This window comes from Ranitomeya imitator, chromosome 5 (genome assembly GCF_032444005.1).
Source record: "Ranitomeya imitator isolate aRanImi1 chromosome 5, aRanImi1.pri, whole genome shotgun sequence".
Taxonomy (NCBI): domain Eukaryota; kingdom Metazoa; phylum Chordata; class Amphibia; order Anura; family Dendrobatidae; genus Ranitomeya; species Ranitomeya imitator.
The window spans coordinates 176,915,244-176,939,417 of record NC_091286.1 but is presented as its reverse complement, the minus strand read 5'-3'; the positions used below and the strand labels follow the sequence as shown (position 1 = coordinate 176,939,417).

Genomic DNA, 24,174 nt, shown 5'->3' with positions numbered 1-24,174 from the left:
TAAACTACACAATGTAAGTGGCAGAACGTGGCTGGAAGATATACGACAAACTAACAGAACTGTGACGTAGATCCACTTAGTGCCAATTTAAATCTCCCTTTTTTGGGGGGGAGACTGCCACAAAACTCAGGCCCAGTGTATTACACTACACAATGTAAGTGGCAAAAAGTGGCTGGAAGATATATCAAGAAATACAAGGGCTGTAGTACAATTTCCATCTCCCTACAATGATCTCAGGTCAAGTATGGCAGCAATAAAAAGGACTGCTGCACACAAAAGTGTGGACAAATAAATAAGATACAGTAACTGTGCAGAAAGGAGCAACAGGATTTTTGCTTTAAAAAAAGCAGTTGGTTTGCACAGCAGCGTGCAAACAGCAATGCAGCTATCAGGGAGCCTTATAAGGCAGCCTAATAAGCTACAGAGCTGATGCACAAAAATATGAACTCCAGTGTCCCTGCAAAGAAAAGGTTGTGTTGGACAGTGGAAATTGCTAGAGCACAAGCAGTTTCGGGGTAAATCTTCCCTCCCTAACTATATCCCTTCTTCTGATGAAGCTGCAGCAACCTCTCCCTATGCTAAGATCGGCAGAAGTAAGATGGCGGTCGGTGCGCACGCCCCTTTATAGCCCCTGTGACGCCGCAGAAAGCAAGCCAATCACTGTCATGCCCTTCTCTAAGATGTCATCACGCTGCCCACACTCTGCGCCCTCCTTCATTGGCTGAAAAATGGCGTTGTAAAAGTCATACGAAACGCGACGTTGGCGCGCTGATCGCCGACCTCATGGCCGATCCCACACTAGGATCGGGTCGGGTTTCATGAAACCCGACTTTGCCGAAAGTCAGCGATTTTTTTAATTTGTCTGATCCGTTTCGCTCAACCCTAAGTGCCAGCACTGCAAAATGTTTTTATTTAGCTACAATATTACAAGGTTATATGATAGAACAAAAGAACAAACATCATGTTTCACTGTTCATTATTACTATATGGCAAAGTTAATCCTGCCTTTAACACACCATGGGTTTAATATCTTGACCAAAAGCATAAAACACATCAGGCACCCAATATAACATAGAAGAAAATCCAGCTCACCACCTGCAATTCCACACTTCTGGGTCACAGATAGCACCTGGGCAGGGTGCAACATCTAATGAAGAGAGCAGAAAAATCCAGCTCACAGATGAAGTTCTAAAAAGTGCGACATGCTCTTTGTCAAGATCGCGTCAAAGGATGCCTGTACTCTCTTTTTTGTGAACACACAATTTTATGTACACTGGCTGTTTTACATCCGGAATAGCTGCGGATTGAACACTACGTAGAGCCGCAGCGTTTAAGCCGCAGCGTTCAATCCGCAGCGTCCAGATGTTCCAGCATAGTGGAGGAGATTTTATGAAGTCCCATCTCCACTATGCGTGGAAACATGCATCCGGCGGCCCTGCGATTCCGGACATGCGGTGCGTCTTTTTAGATCACAGCATGTCCGTTTAGCTTGCGGCGACGCTGCGCCGCCTCAAGGTAAAACACAGGGCCCTATGTGTGGGGTGCGATGATTCCGGATGTGTGCAATGAACACATCATCGCGTCTACAGAAGGGGGTGGAGCTTTGGGCGGAGCTAGTTTTCCGCTCCATCCAAAGCGCCGGCCATCCTGAACGTGGACACGTACCCTAATTTTTGCTTCATGTGCCTTGGAAAATAAAATGCACTTTTTTGGACTTCATCTGTGAGCTGGATTTTTCTGCTCTCTTCACCAAATATAACATATTCTAATCATGAGAGAATAATCCTCTTTGCCTGGAGACTAACGTGAATCAAACTAAGGATTCCATACTTTTTCAGTTTTTTTTGATGAGGACAATGTTTATTCTTGTATTCCACCCATTCACAGGAAGCTGCGGTGTTTACCATATTGACCCAATGTGAAATCTAGAGGGATCTTCTTTCCATCCATCACTAGGTGACAGCCTTACAGGCCGTAAACAAAGTATCACTGAGAAGAGAGCAAAGTTTGAGGCCAGGAATCCTCTTCAAGGATACCCAATAAGCACACATTATGACACAATGGTACAGGAGATTTTATGATCTCGATGAGGATAGTGAAGACCTCTTTCCAAAAATCTACAATAGGAGGGCAACGCCACATCAAGTGTATAAAATCTGCCACCTCCTTACGACACTTATGGCAATCTGCAATGGTGGATCTACCCATTTTATGTAATTTTTTAGGTGTCGGGTAGCATTGATGGACTATATACATTTGGATTAGTTTGTTATTAATTGCAGTTAAAGTGAACCTGTCAGTAGGATTGTGCAGAGTAATCTAAAGACAGTGTCAGGTTGGCGCTATTATACTGATAAAAATGATACCTTATGTGATAAAGTCCATTTTGTGGTTGTTGTTTAATCTTTATTTTCAGTTAATGAGATTCTCGCTCTTCGGGTCGGGCCTATGGGGCGGGGCTTTATGTGATGCCATTTTGGCAGAGAAAAAAAAATAGGCTACATCAAGATGGTGCTGGCGGCGCCTGCGCAGTAGCATCTATCGGAATGATGCTACTGCACAGGTGCCGCGTGTGCCATGTTGATAAAGCCTTTTTTTTTCTGCCAAAATGACACCGGTAGTGCAGTAGCATCTATTTCTTTCTAACGGATGCTACTGCGCAAGCTCCGCCGGCGCGATCATGATGAAGCCTAATTTGTTTTTCTCTGCCAAAATGGCACTGCCAGTGGCTCCTGCGCAGTAACATATATCGGAATGCGATAGATGCTACTGCGCAGGTGTGGCCGCCGATGCAATTTTGTTTAATCATTTTTTTTTTTAATAATTCTATATGTGTAAATAAAATTAAAATATGTATATTATCCCCCATGTCATGCTACATCGCAGGCCCCACCGCCTGCCTGTTGAATGTGATTTTTTTTTTTCAAACCATATTATATTCAGTATATAAAATAGGGGGCATGTCACTGAGGGATCAGTGACCTGTCATAAGCCGTACAGATGAATATCTAAGCAGAGCATCACATAGAGCCCCGCACACATGCCCCGCCCCAGAGCACGATAATCTCGTTAACTGAAAACTACACATACAAATTAAACAACCACAAAATGGTTTTCATCAACCCAGGTATAAGGCTATGTGCACACGTAGGAAATGTGGTGCAGAATTTTCTGCACTAAATCTGCATCTCCTGGCAGAATCCGTTGGTGCGTTTTTTATGCGGTTTTAGTGTGTTTTTTGTGCGGAATTGATGCGGATTTTGTGCAGTTTGTAAATCACATTGCAGTTCTGCAGCGTTTCTTCTGCAGAAAAAAACGCTGCAGATCTGCACTAATTCTGCACTAATTCTGCATCGTGTGCACATACCCTTACAGCGCCAAACTGACACTGTCTGTAGTTTACTGAGCACAATCCGCTGACAGGTTCACTTTAAAATATATTGCAGGTAGGCCAAGGCCTCACCCCAATCCTTCTTTGATAGGGAGGGTATTATTGCCTTCCATTTGGCCTCTACTAACTATTCCAATGAGAAGTGTCTTCTGCTCATTCACTGGGAATATAAAAAAGGAGATTAACTCCTTGGGTCCCTGGCTCCTTAATATCCCAATCGAGTATGAGGATTTGAGAGCTTTCAATATCTGTAAACTGGATATTGAGCACATTCCTTAGTTAGAGATACCTAAAGAAAGTGTATATCCTGCAAAAAACATGGAATCTAAAGCCCACTGTGTAAAATGGACAAATAGTTTATTAAATACAACAAAAAGTGGCAAGAAACTAAAATAGATTGTAAAGACACAGGTGGTATGTGGAAGAGATAAATACACATACAAGAATGGGAGGGGCAGTATAGATACCCCTGAGCACATACATCAATTCTGAAAGTGAAATCTGTAGTTTTTTTTTTTTATAAATTTTCAAAGATTAAAAAAAAATTAATTTCTATGTTGCATGCCTTTAAGTTTCTCCTTATAACTCAAACCAGAACCAAGACAGAGAAACTGAAAAAGACTCCATTCCACTCTGTTCATGCTTCCACCCGATATGTCACAAGAGTATCTTTGTTAATGTTTTACCCATGCATTTCCAAAAAACTACACTGCTCAAAATAAAAGGAACACTAAAATCCCACATCCTAGAGATCACTGAATGAAATATTCCAGTTGTAAATCTTTATTCATTACATAGTGGAATGTGTTGAGAACAATAAAACCTAAAACTGATCAAGGTAAATCACAACTAATATCCCACGGAGATATACCGTATTTTCTGGTGTATAAGACGACTGGGCGTATAAGACGACCCCCAGCTTTTCCATATAAAATATGGAATTTGGGATATGCCCGCTGTATAAGACGGGGGTCATCTTATACGCCCAGTCATCTTATACGGCGTGTGCGGTGCGTATGGTTCCCAGGGTCTGGAGGAGAGGAGACTCACCTTCAGGCCCTGGGATCCATATTCATGTAAAAAATAAAGAATAAAAATAAAACATATGGATATACTCACCCCTCCGACGGACCCTGGCTCTCAGCGGTGCAAGAGTCTGCCTCCGTCCTAAGAATGCAGTGAGTGAAGGACCTTCGATGACGTCGCGGTAACGCAACCGCTCACATGACCGCGACGTCATCGAAGGTCCTTCTCTCACTGCATTCTTAGGAACGGAGGCATACTCTTGCACCGCTGAGAGCCAGGGTCTGTCGGAGGGGTGAGTATATCCATATGTTTTATTTTTATTCTCAGAACTGTAGACACTGGATCTGCAGAGTGTGAATAAAGTGCAGGTTTTTTTTCACACATGTGAAACGGGGGGGTAGTACCATGTGATGTTTTATCGAATAGCACTCGCCCCAGTGTTATTCTATGGGGAAGAGCAGTTCAGCGATTATTTTCTCATGCTGAATCGGCATGAGAGAACAATGGCAGCATGCTGTAATTGGCAGTATGCTCTGCTCACTCGCACCCCCATACAAGACTATGGGTCTGAGTGAAACATCACACTGCACTCGGATACCACCCCAGTGCAATCCGATATACACCGAGTCAGTCCATGGAGCAGACGGAGAAATTTTCTCCTGCTCTGCTTCAGTGCTGTGATTCTCTCATGTGAGAGCGTCAGAGCACTGACACTCGGATCACACTCCCAGCTGAGCAGAAGCTGAGTGTTATTAGCATATCGCATCCAATGTGACACAATAGTATAACTCCAGCCTTATGCCCTGTGTCCACGATGAGATTTTGGTGAGTTTTTGGTGAATCATAATTTTGTTGCATCAAAAATGCAGCACCTTACAGTTCAGAAATGTGGATGGGATTTACATTATTAAAATCTTCTGCCCACTGGGCTTTTTTATGCAGTGTAAACTGACCTACGGTGCGTGCTTCAAATTCGCAACATGTCAATTCTTCTTGCAGATATGATAAATTTTGGGCAGAATCGGATTAATTAAAATTATAATTCTTCCCAAATGCTTATATATGCTGGAACATACATCGTTAAGGATCCCTAAAAGTTTTTTTTAGGAAAATACATAGCATGATGCCAGCATTTATATGGGGTCTGTCAAGACCTAAATTAAGTATTGGATCCCTGCAGAGGCCCAAAGACCAAGGTGTATAAGCGGGCCCTGACTTATATTTGTATTATCTGGCTGGTCAACTACGCTACTTAAAATACTGGGTAAATCAAGATGGACTTAATAATGCAGAAGATCATCTTATGCATTTTTTGGGTAGGAATACACCGTGGGCAATATTGGAGTGTTCATATAGACCACCCCAGTGTTTATTTGCGCATAGCTTAGCAATACAGCTTTGGCAAGAAAGTAAACTTATTTTGAAATTCACGATCAAATTGTTGAAATTCATATATGAAATAATCCCGAGTTCCCGCGCCTTCAAAATTTACAGGACTCGGGTTTCTGGAAACAAAATAGAATAACAACACTTAATCAGTTTTTTGAAAATGAAACTTTATTATCGTTTGAACAAATCCATGTCCGGTTCGGAATTCCCTACAGAGACTTTTATAGAGATCTACAACTAAGACACGCCATGATGTACCAGTTCCCATTTCCTAGAATGAGAATATCTAAATACCCACTGATAGGAGTATTATCAACTCAAGGACCCACAGGTGTGATATCCTCTCTCTATACCTTTCTGTTAAACTTTAAATTCGCATCCACTCAGCTCGCTGTAGAGAGTAAAGGTACCGTCACACTAGACGATATCGCTAGCGATCCGTGACGTTGCAGCGTCCTCGCTAGCGATATCGTCCAGTGTGACAGGCAGCAGCGATCAGGCCCCTGCTGTGCTGTCGCTGGTCGGGGAAGAAAGTCCAGAACTTTATTTGGTCGCTGGACTCCTCGTAGACATCGCTGAATCGGCGTGTGTGACACCGATTCAGCGATGTCTTCACTGGTAACCAGGGTAAACATCGGGTAACTAAGCGCAGGGCCGCGCTTAGTAACCCGATGTTTACCCTGGTTACCATCCTAAAAGTAAAAAAAAACAAACACTACATACTTACCTACAGCCGTCTGTCCTCCAGCGCTGTGCTCTGCACTCCTCCTGTACTGGCTGTGAGCGTCGGTCAGCCGGAAAGCAGAGCGGTGACGTCACCGCTCTGCTTTCCGGCCGCTGTGCTCACACAGCCAGTGCAGGAGGAGTGCAGAGCACAGACGGCTGTAGGTAAGTATGTACTGTTTGTTTTTTTTTACTTTTAGGATGGTAACCAGGGTAAACATCGGGTTACTAAGCGCGGCCCTGCGCTTAGTTACCCAATGTTTACCCTGGTTACCGGCATCGTTGGTCGCTGGAGAGCGGTCTGTGTGACAGCTCTCCAGCGACCAAACAGCGACGCTGCAGCGATCCGGATCGTTGTCGGTATCGCTGCAGCGTCGCTAAGTGTGACGGTACCTTAAGTGGCTACACTTATTACCATCTATTACTGATGATCAGTGGAGCGATAGCCTAGAGGCACATGCGATGGTGTCACCTGCTGCAAATAAGTTAATGGTGTCACCTGCTGCAAATAAGTTAATACAGTTGTATATTCTTCACCAATCCTATCTGACCCCAAGTAGATTACATAAATTTGGTAGAGGAGTGACTGATGAATGTCACAGGTGTGGGGAATCCTGGGCTGATTTCTGGCACCTTATTTGGAACTGCAGGATTATACGGAGATATTGGATTGTGGTCGTTGCTACATTGGAGCGGATAATAGGGATTCCGATCGAATGTAGAATTGTGCATCCTGGGTGTCGTGGATGAGGAGATATGGGTCCACCATGATAGAATATTTTGGGAAGTTCTATTTATGGCTAGGAAAGCTGTAGCATTGAGGTGGATGGAGGGGGGAATCTCCTTAGATTAATCAGAAAATTGTCTCTTCAGAGAGGAAGAGGACTAGAACTCTAGTGCCACCTATTGGAAGTAGCAATCCTAACAGTCAATGTCGACCCTTTAACGAGCCTTGTCACATGACTTAGGATAATAGCCAAACCAGAATCTCAATTTGCAGACACTGTGTTTCGGGGTACTGCCCCTCGTCAGTGCAAAGTGGAGATCTGGTTTGGCTGATTGAGAGGCGTCTGACCGGGATCAAAGAAGTATCGTTTATCCTTGCGGACAATGTCCACCTGATGAAGACGGTGTTAACCGTTTAAATGCGTTGTGGCTTAAATATAACCTGGTGTCCAAGTATTCCTTCCGCGCTCCTGGGACCGAATTCTACTTTCTTTGTTCTTGAGTCCTCCATCAGAGGTATTCGGCTGGAAGCTGCGGGGGACTCTGCAATTTGGTTCTCTTTCCCTCCCTCCCTGGGTCTACTCTTGGCGCTCCACCACCAAACCGCCTAATACTGAATTCTGTAAGGCTCGTTAAAGGGTCAACATTGACTGTTAGGATTGCTACTTCCAATCTAATAGGTGGCACTAGAGTTCTAGTCCTCTTCCTCTCTGAAGAGACAATTTGCATGTTTCCCAGAGGAGCATTGCGGCTTTAAGTCTCCTCACCTCGACATGCTTATCATGTCACTCTCCGCAAGGAGAAACGATACTTCTTGGATCTAGATTAATCAGTGGAAGAAACTAGTGAATGACATAATTCCTTATAAAAACATTATACAGAAACAGAGGATGTCCCCAGAAATTTCAGAAGATTTGGGAAAGGTGGTGTGACTAGCCATTGACGCATTTGGCTCTTGTCACTATGGTCTCTTCAATCTCGTGATATAGTCCCTGATGTACTGTATAGCTATTCTGGACCATGAAAGTGATGATTTGTGTTGGATTAATAACATGTGTCCATTATAACCTTACCTGGTACGAGCATAAAAACTTTTATAAAGGCTTCGTTGATTAGGAAATGCAATGCCTGGTAGAATATATTATACTGAAGGTTATGTTTTATTTTTGTTTGTAAACTTTATTATTGAAGGAATTATGTCATGTCTATGTCAATGTGAACGTTGATACATGGATTATTTTGACTCTATGCTATGTTGCCATATGTGTGTTCTCTTATTTTGTGGCATCTTTCAATAAAAAGTTTTAAAAAAAAAGATATGCTAAATTTCTGTGCACATTTTTCTCATAGAAGCGAAATATAGGTAATGTGGCCACTTTGGACCAGACCGTAGCTCAATGGAGAGTGCAGCTTCATCTTTATTATCTACGAGACCCCGCTCTGTGTGCAAAGTAGTAACTTTTCTTGGTATTGCAACTAAGGCTAGAATGACACGAATGTATAACATCAGATACAAGAGCATTGGATGCGATATCCTATTGACCCTCGGCTCCAGCTTTGCTGCAAGCGTGATCCGAGTGTCAGTGCTCTGTGCTCCGATCCTCTCACAGTGGGAGAATTAGAGCACAGCTAGGGAGGAGACGGAGAAAGTAATTTCTCCATCTCCTCCATTACCTGTCTCGACGTATATCGGACTACACTGGAATGACATCTGAGTGCAGTCCGATGTTCCACATGCATCCATAGACTTGTGTGGGTGTGAGTGAGCCAAGTCTCTGTGCCAATCGCAGCATGCAGCAATTGTTCTCTCATGCCGAATCAACATGAGAAAATAATCGCATATCTGAGCTGCACCAAAGGATAACACTGGGCCAAGGGCTATGCGATGTTTTATCACATAGCTCTCAGCCATGTTATACGCTTGTGTGACCCCGGCCTTTGAGCAATAAATAGGACTGAACTGTAATATTGGACCATCTGGGACTGCATGTTATATAGTCGTGTTAAACTCGCATCATGGGCGTACCCACTGTGGGGCAGGGGGAGCGCTGCGCGCCTATCATGATGAGGCCTGGCCACCTGTTTTTCCTGCTGCCGGCCATTTAAATCTTCAGGCACGGAGGCTTTACAGGTGCACGCATCAGTGCGTCAGTGGCCCGGGTTCCCTGCACAGAGGGGTTAAGAACGCCTGACGTTGAACGTCAGGACGTTCTTTATGGGCGGAGAGAGCGCGTTCTGCTCTCCCCGCCTCCTGCCCCTGGCTGCAGCGAGCCACTGAACGTATCAGGATCAGGTCTCAGGCATCCGGAGAAGCTCTTAGTACCCGCACACTTCCTAAGACAATCGCTACAAGTGCTGAGCTGGGGGCTGGGCTGATGTATATACAGAGGCTGGCTGTGGCTGGGCTGATGTATGTAAATGCAGGGGCTAGGGGCTGGCTGGGCTGATGTATATACAGGGGCTGGCTGTGGCTGGGCTGATGTATGTATATAAAGGGGCTGGGGGCTGGTTGGTCTGATGTATATACAGGTGCTGGGTGCTTGGGCTGATGTTTACACAGGGGCTGGCTGTGGCTGGGCTGATGTATATAGAGGGGCTTGCGGCTGGCTTGTCTGTATATACAGGTGCAGGGGGCTTGGGCAGATGTATACACAGGGGCTGGCTGTGGCTGGGCTGATGTATAAACAGGTGGTGCTGGGCTCAGTGGGCTGGTGTTGATATATACAGGTGGTGCTGGGTTCAGTGGGCTGGGGCTGGTGATGATGTATATACAGGTGCTGGGCTCAGTGGGCTGGGGCTAGTGATGATGTATATACAGGTATGGTGCTCATTATACTATATGGAGTATTATATGGGGCACATTATACTGCATGGAGCAATATATGGGAATCATTATTCTGCATGGAGCAATATATGGGGCATGTTATTCTGCATGGAGCGCTATGTGGTGCCCATAATATTGTATGGAGCAATATATGTGGCTTATTATTCTGTATGGAGCAATATATGGAGCTCATTATTCTTTATGGAGTAATATGTGGGGCTCATTATACTGTATGGAGCACTATATGGTACCCAAAATACTGTGTGGAACAATATATGGGGCTCATTATACTATATGCAGCAATATATGGGGCTCATTATTCTGTATGGAGCGCTATGTGGTGCCCAGAATACTGTATGGAGGACTAAGCTGTCTGATTTATGACCTATTGTAGACTGTACAATAGTTATAACTCATGTGATGTATGGGGGGACTGTATATGAGATGGGAGCCCTATGGGGGGCTGTATACATGTTTGTGGGGGGTGCCCTTTTGAAGTTCGCCTCAGGCAGCAGGGTGGATAGGTTTACCCCTGCCCATAAATTATCATGTTATCAGCAGCATTTCTACAGTTTTCCCTGGACAATGTTTTGCTGAGAACAGTGTTTTTGTTCAGGCATAAACAATCCAATCACTCAATGAATAGGCAGTATTTTGCTTGTTTAGTATAATACACGCCATAGTCCTCCACCTAGCATAATGTGGACCACATTTCTCAATATTGTATAATGCACACCCCATAGTCCTCAAGATAGTATAGTGTGTGTGCCACAGTCATCCATATTGTATAATGCACACATCCATATAGTATAATGTGCTACATAGTCCTCCATATAGTATTATACACTCCCCATAGTCATATATGTTGTACAATGCACTCCCCATAATATAATGCACCCATAGTTCTCCATATATTAAATACATTCTTCGTAGTCCTCCAAACAGTATAATGTACTTCTCATAGTCCTCTATATAGTATAATGCACCCCCCATAGTTCTCCACGTAGTACAATGCACTCCCCATAGTATACTGCACCCCATAGTTCGTCATATAGTATAATGCATTCAAAATGGTCCTCTATACAGTATAATGCAGCCCCCCTCAGAGTACAATGCAGTCCCTCCATAGAATATAATGTAGCCACCCCATATAATGTAATGCAGCTTCCTTATAGTATAGTGCAGCCCCTATAGAATATAATGTAGCCCCCTCATATAGTGTAATACAGCCCCACATAGAATATAATGCAGCCCACCCCCATAGAATATAATGCAGCCGCCCACAGAACTTAGTGTAGCCCCCTCAGAGTATAATGCAGCCCCCCCATAGAATACATTTTTGCTCCATCACATAGTATAATGCAGTCCTACAGTATTATGGTCACCACGTACTCACTCAAGCACAGATGTGTATATATACAAAATACAAAAAATTTACAATATTCACCTCTACTGCTCGTTCCCCCGCTGCTCCAGGCTCTACAGAGTGTGCGATGAAGTGATGTCATCGTGCACTCGCTGTGTCAGAGACAGAAGGGAGTGATGGGTAGAGAGCGTCATCTGACGCTTTCTCCTCAAACATTCCTTCCAACTGTATTGGCATATATGCTACTGATGCAGTGGAATGCTGCGTGCGAAGGGTGGTGCTGGCAACGGGCCTCCCTGACTCATGTCTGCCTGCCCCTAACACCTGTCCTGACTGTATGATAGCCTCCACAGTATCCTTCAAACTGTATTATGGCCCTCACATTAGCTATCATAATGTATAATGGCCCTCACATTAGCTCCCATGCTGGATGATGGCCCTTACATTAGCTCCCATGCTGTATAATGCCCCCACATTAGCTCCCATGCTGTATAATGGCCCTCACATTAGCTCCCATGCTGTATACTGTGTTATGATCTGGTGACCTTGGAGCTGCAGGAGAACTTTCACTGGAGAAAGTGGCCACTATACTGACCGCAATCCTGAACTTAACACCGCAACTAGAAGTATCCGTGGAGTGTACCTAACACAGACACCTCGTCACAGCTGGAGGACTAAATACCCCTAAAGATGGAAATCGGAATACTATCTTGCCTCAGAGAAAATCCCCAAAGTATAGACAGCCCCCCACAAATATTGGCGGTGAGTCGGAGAGGAAAAAACATACACAGGCAGAAAAAACAGGATTTAGCACAGGAGGCCACTCTAGCTAGATAGGACAGGATAGGACAGAGTTCTGTGCGGTCAGTATTAAAACCCTTCAAAAAATCCACAGCAGAATATACAAAAAACTTCCTACATCTAACTAAAGATGTAGGAGCGCATATCTGCAACTCCAGTGAATCCTACAAACAGAGCAGGAATAAAACTGAAACAAGCACCCAGCAGTGTGCCACAGACACAAAAAAACAAACACTTATCTTTGCTGAATTTGGCAGCCAGCAGGAGAAGCCAGAAAGTGATCCAATACTTCACAAGTAACATTGACAACTGGCAAGAGCTAAAGGATCCTGCACACCTAAATATCCCAGTCAGAATTGTAGTCATCCGATACACCTGGCCAGGACTGCGAGTCAGAGACAACTGCATTCCCACTTACAACCACTGGAGGGAACCCAATAGCAGAATTCACAACAGTACCCCCCCTTGAGGAGGGGTCACCGAACCCTCACCAGGAATAATAATAATAATAATCTTTATTTATATAGCGCCAACATATTCCGCAGCGCTTTACAGTTTAACAGATTGAAACACAAAAGTCATAAGTAACAACGTTAACAATACAATAATTAAAGCAAAATAAGATGACCCTGCTCGTGAGAGCTTACAATCTACAATGAGGAGGGGGAGATGCAAAGTACAGGTGTGTATTTACAATGATGTATTTACAATCATGGTCCAGCCATCTTCAGGGGTTGGGGAATAGATGGGGATAGTGAATGGGCTACACACACAAACATAACATAACTTTGATTAGTGAACGTGATAGGCCGCTCTGAACAAATGTGTTTTGAGCGAGCGCCTAAAACTATGCAAATTATGGATGGTCCTAATATCTTGGGGTAGAGCATTCCAGAGGATTGGCACAGCAAGGGAGAAGTCTTGGAGTCGGGAGTGGGAGGTACGGATTAGTGCAGAGGTTAAGCGAAAGTCATTTGTAGAGCGCAGTGGTCTGTTAGGCTGATAGACAGAAATGAGGGAGGAGATGTAAGGGGGTGCCGCACTGTGGAGAGCTTTGTGGGTGAGAACAAGTACTTTGAATTGTATCCTGTAATGAATGGGTAGCCAGTGTAAAGACTGGCGAAGAGCGGACGCGTCCGAGTAACGATTAGCCAGATGGATGACCCTGGCTGCTGCATTAAGGATGGACTGGAGAGGGGAAAGTCGAGTAAGGGGGAGGCCAATTAATAGAGCGTTACAGTAGTCCAGGCGGGAGTGGATCAGGGCGACAGTGAGGGTTTTAGCTGTCTCCATGGTGAGGAAAGGGCGGATTCTAGAGATGTTCTTTAGGTGTAAGCGGCACGAGCGGGCAAGAGATTGTATATGGGAGGTGAAGGAGAGATCGGAGTCAAACATAACACCCAGACAGCGCGCCTGCTGCCGGAGTGTTATTATGGTGCCACCCACCAGGACCCCCAGGACGATCAGGACGAGCCAGATGAAAGGCACGGACCAAATCAGCAGCATGGACATCAGAGGCAAAAACCCAAGAATTATCCTCCTGGCCATAACCCTTCCATTTGACCAGGTACTGAAGCTTCCGCCTCGAAAAACGGGAATCCAAAATCTTCTCAACAATATATTCCAACTCCCCATCAACCAACACAGGGGCCGGAGGATCAACAGAGGGAACAACGGGCTCCACATATTTCCGCAACAAAGATCTATGGAAGACATTATGGATAGCAAAAGAGGCCGGAAGCGCCAGACGAAAAGACACCGGATTAATAATCACAGAAATCCTATAAGGACCAATAAACCGAGGCTTAAACTTAGGAGAAGAAACCTTCATAGGAACATGACGGGAAGACAACCAGACTAGATCACCAACCCGAAGCCGGGAACCAACACACCGACGACGATTAGCAAAACGTTGAGCCACCTCTTGAGACAACACCAACTTGTCCACCACCTGAGCCCAAATCTGCTGCAACCTCTCCACCACAGAATCCACACCAGGACAGTCAGAAGGCTCAACCTGCCCAGAAGAAAAACGAGGATGAAAACCAAAATTACAAAAGAAAGGCGAAACCAAGGTAGCAGAACTAGCCCGATTATTAAGGGCAAACTCGGCTAATGGCAAGAAGGCCACCCAATCATCCTGATCAGCAGACACAAAGCATCTCAAATAAGTCTCCAAGGTCTGATTAGTTCGCTCGGTCTGGCCATTTGTCTGAGGACGAAATGCAGAAGATAAAGACAAATCAATGCCCAGCCTAGCACAAAAGGCCCGCCAAAACCTAGAAACAAACTGGGAACCTCTGTTGGACACAATATTCTCCGGAAAACCATGCAAACGAACCACATGCTGAAAGAACAACGGAACCAAATCTGAAGAGGAAGGCAATTTAGGTAAGGGCACCAAATGAACCATCTTAGAGAACCGCTCACAAACAACCCAGATAACAGACATCTTCTGGGAGACCGGAAGATCAGAAATAAAATCCATCGAAATATGCTTCCAGGGCCTCTCAGGGATTGGCAATGGCAAAAGCAACCCACTAGCACGGGAACAACAAGGCTTGGTGTTATAAACTGGTGGATTAGGAGCAACATGGGACAAGCTCTGAAGGAGGTGGTACCTGTACTGACCGCAGTTCCTAAGCTCAACACCACACTAGAAGCAGCCGTGGGATGTTCCTGTCACTCCCTAGACACCTCATCACAGCCTGAGAATTAACTACCCCTAAAGATAGAAACAGGAAAGCTATCTTGCCTCAGAGAAAATCCCCAAAGAATAGATAGCCCCCCACAAATAATGACTGTGAGTGGAGAAGGAAAAGACATATACGTAGAATGAAACCAGGATGTAGCATAGGAGGCCAGTCTAGCTAGATAGATAGGACAGGACGGAATACTGTGCGGTCAGTATTAAAAACTAGAAAAATCCACCACAGAGTTTACAAAAATCTCCACACCTGACTAAAGGTGTGGAGGGTAAATCTGCTTCCCAGAGCTTCCAGCTTAACTGAATTAATCCATACGGACAAGCTGGACAAAAACATAGAATGTACCAAACAATGAAGTCCACAACATGTGGACAGAAAAGAGCAAAGCAAGGACTTATCCTGACCAGTTCAGCAAAGATATCAGGGAAATCCAAGCAGAGATGTGATTCCACACAGGAACCATTGACAAGTGGCACAAGCTGAAGGGAAGAGCCAGGCTAAATAGCCGAGCAGAATAGACAATAAGTGGAAGCAGCTGCTGACTGCTAAATCCAAGGAGCAGCCATTCCACTTAAGACCACCGGAGGGAGCCCAAGAGCAGAACTCACAAAAGTGCCACTTACAACCACCGGAGGGAGCCCAAGAGCGGAATTCACAACAGTACCCCCCCTTGAGGAGGGGTCACCGAACCCTCACCAGAGCCCCCAAGCCGATCAGGACGAGCCAAGTGAAAAGCACGAACCAAATCGGCGGCATGGACATCGGCGGCAACAACCCAAGAATTATCCTCCTGGCCATAACCCTTCCACTTGACAAGATACTGAAGCCTCCGCCTCGAAAAACGAGAATCCAAAATTTTCGCAACCTCATATTCCAACTCTCCCTCAACCAACACCGGGGCAGGAGGATCAACCGAGGGAACAACGGGCACCACATATCTCCGCAACAAAGATCTATGGAAAACATTATGAATGGCAAAAGAGGCTGGAAGAGCCAAACGAAAAGACACCGGATTGATAATATCAGAAATCTTATAAGGACCAATAAACCGATGCTTAAACTTAGGGGAAGAAACCTTCATAGGAACATGACGAGAAGACAACCAAACCAAATCCCCCACACGAAGTCGGGGACCAACACACCGACGGCGGTTAGCAAAACGTTGATCCTTTTCCTGAGACAACGTCAAATTGTTCACCACATGAGTCCAAATCTGCTGCAGCCTGTCAACCACAGAATCCACACCAGGACAATCAGAAGGCTCAACCTGCCCCGAAGAAAAACGAGGATGAAAACCAAAATTACAAAAGAAAGGTGAAACCAAAGTAGCCGAACTAGCCCTATTATTAAGGGCAAACTCTGCCAACGGCAAGAAAGCCACCCAATCATCCTGATCAGCAGACACAAAGCATCTCAAATAGGTTTCCAAGGTCTGATTAGTTCGCTCAGTTTGGCCATTAGTCTGAGGATGAAACGCCGAAGAAAAAGACAAATCAATGCCCATCCTAGCACAAAAGGCCCGCCAAAACCTAGAAACAAACTGAGAACCTCTGTCAGACACAACATTCTCCGGAATGCCATGCAAATGAACCACATGCTGAAAAAACAATGGAACCAAATCTGAGGAGGAAGGCAACTTGGGCAAATGTACCAGATGGACCATTTTGGAGAACCGGTCACAAACCACCCAGATAACAGACATCTTCTGGGAAACCGGAAGATCCGAAATAAAATCCATGGAAATATGCGTCCAGGGCCTCTCAGGGACCGGCAAAGGCAAAAGCAACCCACTAGCGCGGGAACAGCAAGGCTTGGCCCGGGCGCAAGTCCCACAGGACTGCACAAAAGTACGCACATTCCGCGACAAGGAAGGCCACCAAAAGGACCTAGCAACCAAATCTCTGGTACCAAAAATCCCAGGATGACCGGCCAACACTGAACAATGAACCTCAGAAATTACCTTACTTGTCCATCTATCAGGAACAAACAGCTTCCCCACAGGACAGCGGTCAGGTTTATCATCCTGAAATTCCTGAAGCACCCGCCGCAAATCAGGGGAGATGGCAAAAAGAATCACCCCTTCTTTAAAAATGCCAACCGGCTCAAGGACTCCAGGAGAGTCAGGCAAAAAACTCCTAGAGAGGGCATCAGCCTTAACATTCTTAGATCCCGGAAGAAAAACAGAGACCATCGAGCCTGTCTAGGGTTCAGCCGCTTGGCCGACTCGAGGTAAATCAGATTCTTATGATCAGTCAAGACCACAACACGGTGCTTGGCTCCCTCAAGCCAATGTCGCCACTCCTCAAATGCCCACTTCATAGCCAACAACTCACGATTGCCGACATCATAATTGCGCTCCGCAGGCGAAAACTTTCTGGAAAAAAAAGCACACGGTTTCGTCAAAGAACCATCAGAATTCCTCTGAGACAAAACGGCCCCTGCCCCAATCTCAGAAGCGTCAACCTCAACCTGAAAAGTAAGAGAAACATCCGGCTGACGCAACACAGGGGCAGAAGTAAATCGGCGTTTAAGCTCCTGAAAGGCCTCAACAGCCGCAGAGGACCAATTCGTCACATCAGCGCCTTTCTTCGTCAAATCTGTAAGGGGCTTAACCACACTGGAAAAGTTGGCAATGAAACGGCGATAGAAATTTGCAAAGCCCAAAAATTTCTGAAGGCTCTTCACAGATGTGGGTTGAATCCAGTCATGAATGGCTTGGAGCTTAACAGGATCCATTTCTATAGACGAGGGGGAAAAAATAAAACCCAAAAAAGAGACCTTCTGAACTCTGAATAGGCACTTAAACCCCTTCACAAACAAAGCATTATCACGAAGGATCTGGAATACCATCCTGACCTGCTTCACATGAGACTCCCAATCATCGGAAAAAATCAAAATATCATCCAAATATACAACCATGAATTTATCAAGATAATTGCGGAAAATATCATGCATGAAGGATTGGAACACAGATGGAGCATTAGAGAACCCGAATGGCATCACAAGATATTCAAAATGGCCTTCGGGCGTATTAAATGCAGTTTTCCATTCGTCACCCTGTTTAATACGGACAAGATTATATGCCCCTCGAAGGTCAATCTTGGTAAACCAACTAGCCCCCTTAATCCGAGCAAACAAATCAGAAAGCAAAGGCAAGGGGTATTGGAATTTGACCGTGATCTTATTAAGAAGACGATAATCAATACAGGGTCTCAAGGAGCCATCCTTCTTAGCAACAAAAAAGAAACCCGCTCCCAATGGTGACGAAGACCGTCGAATATGCCCCTTCTCCAAAGACTCCTTAACATAACTCCGCATGGCGGCAGATTGAAAAGTCGGCCCTTAGGGAACTTGCAGCCAGGAATCAAGTCAATAGCACAATCACAAGTCCCTGTGCGGTGGAAGGGAAGTGGACTTGGGCTCATCAAATACATCCTGGAAATCAGACAAAAACTCAGGGACCTCAGAAGAGGGGGAAGAGGAAATTGACATCAAAGGAACGTCACTATGCACCCCTTGACAACCCCAACTAGTCACAGACATAGTTTTCCAATCCAGCACCGGATTATGTTCCTGTAACCACGGAAAACCCAGTACAACAACATCATGCAGGTTATGCAACACCAGAAAACGGCAATCTTCCTGATGTGCTGGAGCCATGTACATGGTCATCTGCGTCCAGTACTGAGGTTTATCCTTGGCCAATGGTGTAGCATCAATGCCCCTCAAAGGAATAGGGCTCTGCAAAGGCTGCAAGGAAAAGCCACAGCGCCTGGCGAATTCTAAGTCCATTAAGTTCAGGGCAGCGCCTGAATCCACAAATGCCATGACAGAAAATGACGATAATGAGCAAATCAGGGTCACAGATAAGAGAAATTTAGGCTGTACAGTTCTGATGGTAACAGACCTAGCAACCCTCTTAGTACGCTTAGGGCAATCAGAAATAACATGAACAGAATCACCACAGTAAAAACACAGCCTATTCTGACGTCTGAATTCCTGCCGTTCTGTTCTAGTCAAAATCCTATCACATTGCATAGGCTCAGGACTCTGCTCAGAGGACACTGCCATATGGTGCACAGCTTTGCGCTCGCGCAGACGCCGATCAATCTGAATGGCAAGAGACATAGATTCGCTCAAACCAGCAGGCGTAGGGAAGCTCACCATAACATCTTTAAGGGCTTCAGAAAGACCTTTTCTGAAAATTGCAGCCAAAGCATCCTCATTCCGTTTAGTGAGCACAGACCATTTTCTAAATTTCTGGCAGTATAATTCGGCCGCTTCCTGACCTTGACACAGGGCCAGCAGGGTTTTTTCTGCATGATCCACAGAATTAGGTTTGTCATACAATAATCCGAGCGCTTGAAAAAATGCGTCTACATTCAGCAATGCCGGATCCCCTGACTCAAGGGAAAATGCCCAGTCCTGAGGGTCACCACGCAGCAAGGATATAATGATTTTATCTTGCTGAATGGGATCACCAGAAGAACGGGGTTTCAAAGCAAAAAACAATTTGCAGTTATTTTTAAAGTTCAAAAACTTGGATCTGTCCCCCCCAAAAAATCAGGAGTAGGAATTCTAGGCTCCAAAGCCGGAGTCTGGACAACATAATCTTGGATACTCTGTACTTGCAGTAAGTTGATCCACACGAGAAAACAAACCCTGAACATCCATGTCAGCGCCAAAATCCTGAAGCACCCAGAAGTCAAGAGGAAAAAAAAGACAAAACAGAGTGCAAAAAAAAAAAAGGCTCAGAATTTCTTTTTCCTTCTTTTGAGATGCATTTAATTCATTTGGGGCCACTTGTACTGTTATGAACTGGTGGTTTAGGAGCAACATGGGACGAGCTCTGAACGAGGTGGTACCTGTACTGACCTCAGTTCCTAAGCTCAAGACCACACTAGAAGCAGCCGTTGGATGTTCCTGTCACTCCCTAGACACCTCGTCACAGCCTGAGAATTAACTACCCCTAAAGATAGAAACAGGAAAGCTATCTTGCCTCAGAGAAAATCCCCAAAGAATAGATAGCCCCCCACAAATAATGACTGTGAGTGGAGAGGGAAAAGACATACGTAGAATGAAACCAGGATGTAGCATAGGAGGCCAGTCTAGCTAGATAGATAGGACAGGACGGAATACTGTGCGGTCAGTATTAAAAACTAGAAAATCCACCACAGAGTTTACAAAAATCTCCAAACCTGACTAACGGTGTGGAGGGTAAATCTGCTTCCCAGAGCTTCCAGCTTAACTGAATGAATCCATACTGACAAGCTGGACAAAAACATAGAATGTACCAAACAATGAAGTCCACAACATGTGGACAGAAAAGAGCAAAGCAAGGACTTATCTTTGCTGAACTGGTCAGGATATCAGGGAAATCCAAGCAGAGATGTGAATCCAACCAGGAACCATTGACAAGTGGCACAAGCTGAAGGGAAGAGCCAGGCTAAATAGCCGAGCAGAATAGACAATAAGTGAAAGCAGCTGCTGACTGCTAAATCCAAGGAGCAGCCATTCCACTTAAAACCACCGGAGGGAGCCCAAGAGCAGAACTCACAAAAGTGCCACTTACAACCACCGGAGGGAGCCCAAGAGCTGAATTCACAACAGCTTGGCCCGCGCACAAGTCCCACAGGACTGCACAAAGGAACGCACATCACATGACAATGAAGGCCACCAAAAGGACCTACCAACCAAATCTCTGGTACCAAAAATGCCAGGATAACCAGCCAACACGGAACAGTGAACCTCAGAAATCACTCTACTAGTCCATCTGTCAGGAACAAACAATTTCCCCACAGGACAGCGGTCAGGTTTGTCAGCCTGAAATTCCTGAAGAACCCGTCGTAAATCAGGGGAAATGGCAGAAAGGACCACCCCCTCTTTCAGAATACCGACCGGCTCTAAGACCTCAGGAGAATCAGGCAAAAAACTCCTAGAGAGGGCATCAGCCTTAATATTCCTAGAACCCGGAAGGTACGAGACCACGAAATCGAAACGAGAAAAAAACAAGGACCATCGAGCCTGTCTAGGATTCAGCCGTTTAGCAGACTCGAGGTAAATCAAATTCTTATGATCAGTCAAGACCACAATACGGTGCTTAGCTCCCTCAAGCCAATGCCGCCACTCCTCAAACGCCCACTTCATAGCCAACAACTCCCGATTGCCGACATCATAATTGCGTTCAGCAGGCGAAAACTTATGGGAAAAGAAGGCACACGGTTTCATTAAGGAACCAACAGGATCCCTCTGAGACAAAACGGCCCCTGCCCCAATCTCAGAAGCGTCAACCTCAACCTGAAACGGAAGAGAAACATCCGGTTGGCGCAACACTGGAGCAGACGTAAATCGACGTTTAAGCTCCTGAAAGGCAGAGACAGCCGCAGAGGACCAATTCGCCACATCAGCGCCTTTCTTCGTCAAATCGGTCAACGGTTTAACCACACTGGAAAAATTAGCAATGAAACGGCGATAAAAATTTGCAAAACCCCAAAATTTCTGAAGTCTCTTCACGGATGTGGGCTGAATCCAATCATGAATGGCCTGAACCTTAACCGGATCCATCTCTATAGACGAAGGATAAAAAATGAAGCCCAAAAAAGAGACTTTCTGCACCCCAAAGAGACACTTAGACCCTTTCACAAACAGGGCATTGTCACGAAGGATCTGAAATACCATCCTGACCTGTTGCACATGAGACTCCCAATCATCGGAAAAAATCAAAATATCGTCCAAAGATACAATCAAGAATTTATCAAGATAAGTACGGAAGATATCATGCATGAAGGACTGAAAAACAGATGGAGCATTAGAGAGTCCGAATGGCATCACAAGGTATTCAAAATGGCCTTCGGGCGTGTTAAACGCAGTTTTCCATTCATCACCCTGCTTAATACGAATCAGATTATATGCCCCTCGAAGGTCAATCTTGGTAAACCAACTAGCTCCCTTAATCCTAGCAAACAAATCGGAAAGCAAAGGTAAAGGGTATTGAAACTTGACCGTGATTTTATTCAAGAGGCGATAATCTATAGAGTCTCAAGGAACCATCTTTTTTAGCAACAAAAAAGAACCCCGCTCCCAACGGTGAAGAAGATGGCCGAATATGCCCTTTCTCCAAAGACTCCTTAATATAGCTCCGCATGGCGGTATGTTCAGGCACAGACAGGTTGAAAAGTCGACCCTTAGGAAACTTACAGCCTGGAATCAAGTCAATAGCACAATCGCAGTCCCTGTGCGGTGGAAGGAAACTGGACGTGGGCTCATCGAATACATCCTGAAAATCAGACAAAATCTCTGGAATCTCAGAAGGTGAAGAAGAGGAGATTGACATCAAAGGAACATCATCATGAACCCCCTGACAACCCCAACTAGTCACAGACATGGACTTCCAGTCCAACACAGGATTATGTACCTGCAACCATGGAAAACCCAGCACGATAACATCATGCAAGTTATGCAACACCAGAAATGGACAATCTTCCTGATGGGCTGGCGCCATGCGCATGGTCACCTGTGTCCAAAACTGGGGCTTATTTTTAGCCAAGGGTGTAGCATCAATGCCCCTTAAAGGAATAGGGTTCTGCAAAGGCTGCAAGGGAAAACCACAACGCTTTGCAAACTCAAAATCCATTAAATTCAAGGCGGTGCCTGAATCCACAAACGCCATGACAGAAAATGATGACAATGAGCAGATCAAGGACACAGATAACAGAAATTTAGGTTGTACAGTACTGATGGTAATTGAACTGGCGATCCTCTTTGTCCGCTTAGGGCAGACAGAAATGACATGAGAAGTGTCACCACAATAATAACACAACCTATTTTGACGTCTGAAACCTTGTCGTTCCGTTCTAGACAGAATTCTATCACATTACATAGGCTCAGAAATTTGCTCTGAGGATAACGCCACAGCGCGCACAGTTTTGCGCTCCCGCAGGCGTCGGTCAATCTGAATGGCCAGAGACATAGAATCACTCAGACCGGAAGGCGTGGGAAACCCCACCATAACATCTTTAACGGATTCAGAAAGCCCCCTTCTGAAAATTGCTGCCAAAGCATCATTATTCCATTTAGTCCACACAGACCATTTTCTGAATTTCTGACAATACAATTCTGCCGCCTCTTGACCCTGAGACAGGGCCAACAAGGTCTTCTCAGCTTGATCCACAGAATTAGGTTCATCATATAATAGTCCTAAAGCCTGAAAAAAGGAGTCAATATTAAGCAAAGCCGGATTCCCAGATTTCAGGGAAAACGCCCAATCCTGCGGGTCGCCACGCAGCAGGGAGATTACGATTTTTACCTGCTGATGGAATCACCAGAGGATCGAGGTCTCAGGTCAAAAAAACAGTTTACAGTTGTTTTTAAAACTCAAAAATTTAGACCTGTCACCAGAAAACAAATCAGGAGTAGGAATCTTCGGTTCTAAAGCAGGAATCTGAACAATATAATCAGAAATACCTTGCACCCTAGCAGCAAGCTGGTCTACACGAGAAGCTAATTCCTGAACATTCATGCTTGCACCAGGCTCCTCAGCCACCCAGATATTAAGAGGGAAGAGAACACAAAACAGACTGGAGAAAAAAAATGGCTCAAGACCTTTCTTCCCTTCTTCTGAGATGAATTTAACTCATTGTTGGCCAGTTGTACTGTTATGATCCGGTGACCTTGGAGCTGCATGAGAACTTTCACTGGAGAAAGTGGCCACTATACTGACCGCAATCCTGAACTTAACACCGCAACTAGAAGTATCCGTGGAGTGTACCTAACACACCTAGACACCTCGTCACAGCCGGAGGACTAAATACCCCTACAGATGAAAATCGGAATACTATCTTGCCTCAGAGAAAATCCCCTAAGGATAGACAGCCCCCTACAAATATTGGCGGTGAGTCGGAGAGGAAAAAACATACACAGGCAGAAAAAACAGGATTTAGCACAGGAGGCCACTCTAGCTAGATTGGACAGGATAGGACAGAGTTCTGTGCGGTCAGTATTAAAACCCTTCAAAAAATCCACAGCAGAATATACAAAAAACTTCCTACATCTAACTAAAGATGTAGGAGCGCATATCTGCAACTCCAGTGAATCCTACAAACAGAGCAGGAATAAAACTGAAACAAGCACACAGCAGTGTGCCACAGACACAAAAAACCAAACACTTATCTTTGCTGAATTTGGCAGCCAGCAGGAGAAGCCAGAAAGTGATCCAATACTT

At 45.1% G+C, this 24,174-nt stretch overlaps 1 protein-coding gene across 1 annotated transcript in view; it reads left to right on the top strand.

Annotated features, from left to right (window-relative positions):
* The window catches only part of TULP4 (TUB like protein 4), an 860,077-nt gene that overhangs the window by 434,220 nt on the left and 401,683 nt on the right, over nt 1-24,174 (top strand). The gene's annotated exons all lie outside the window — the stretch shown is intronic.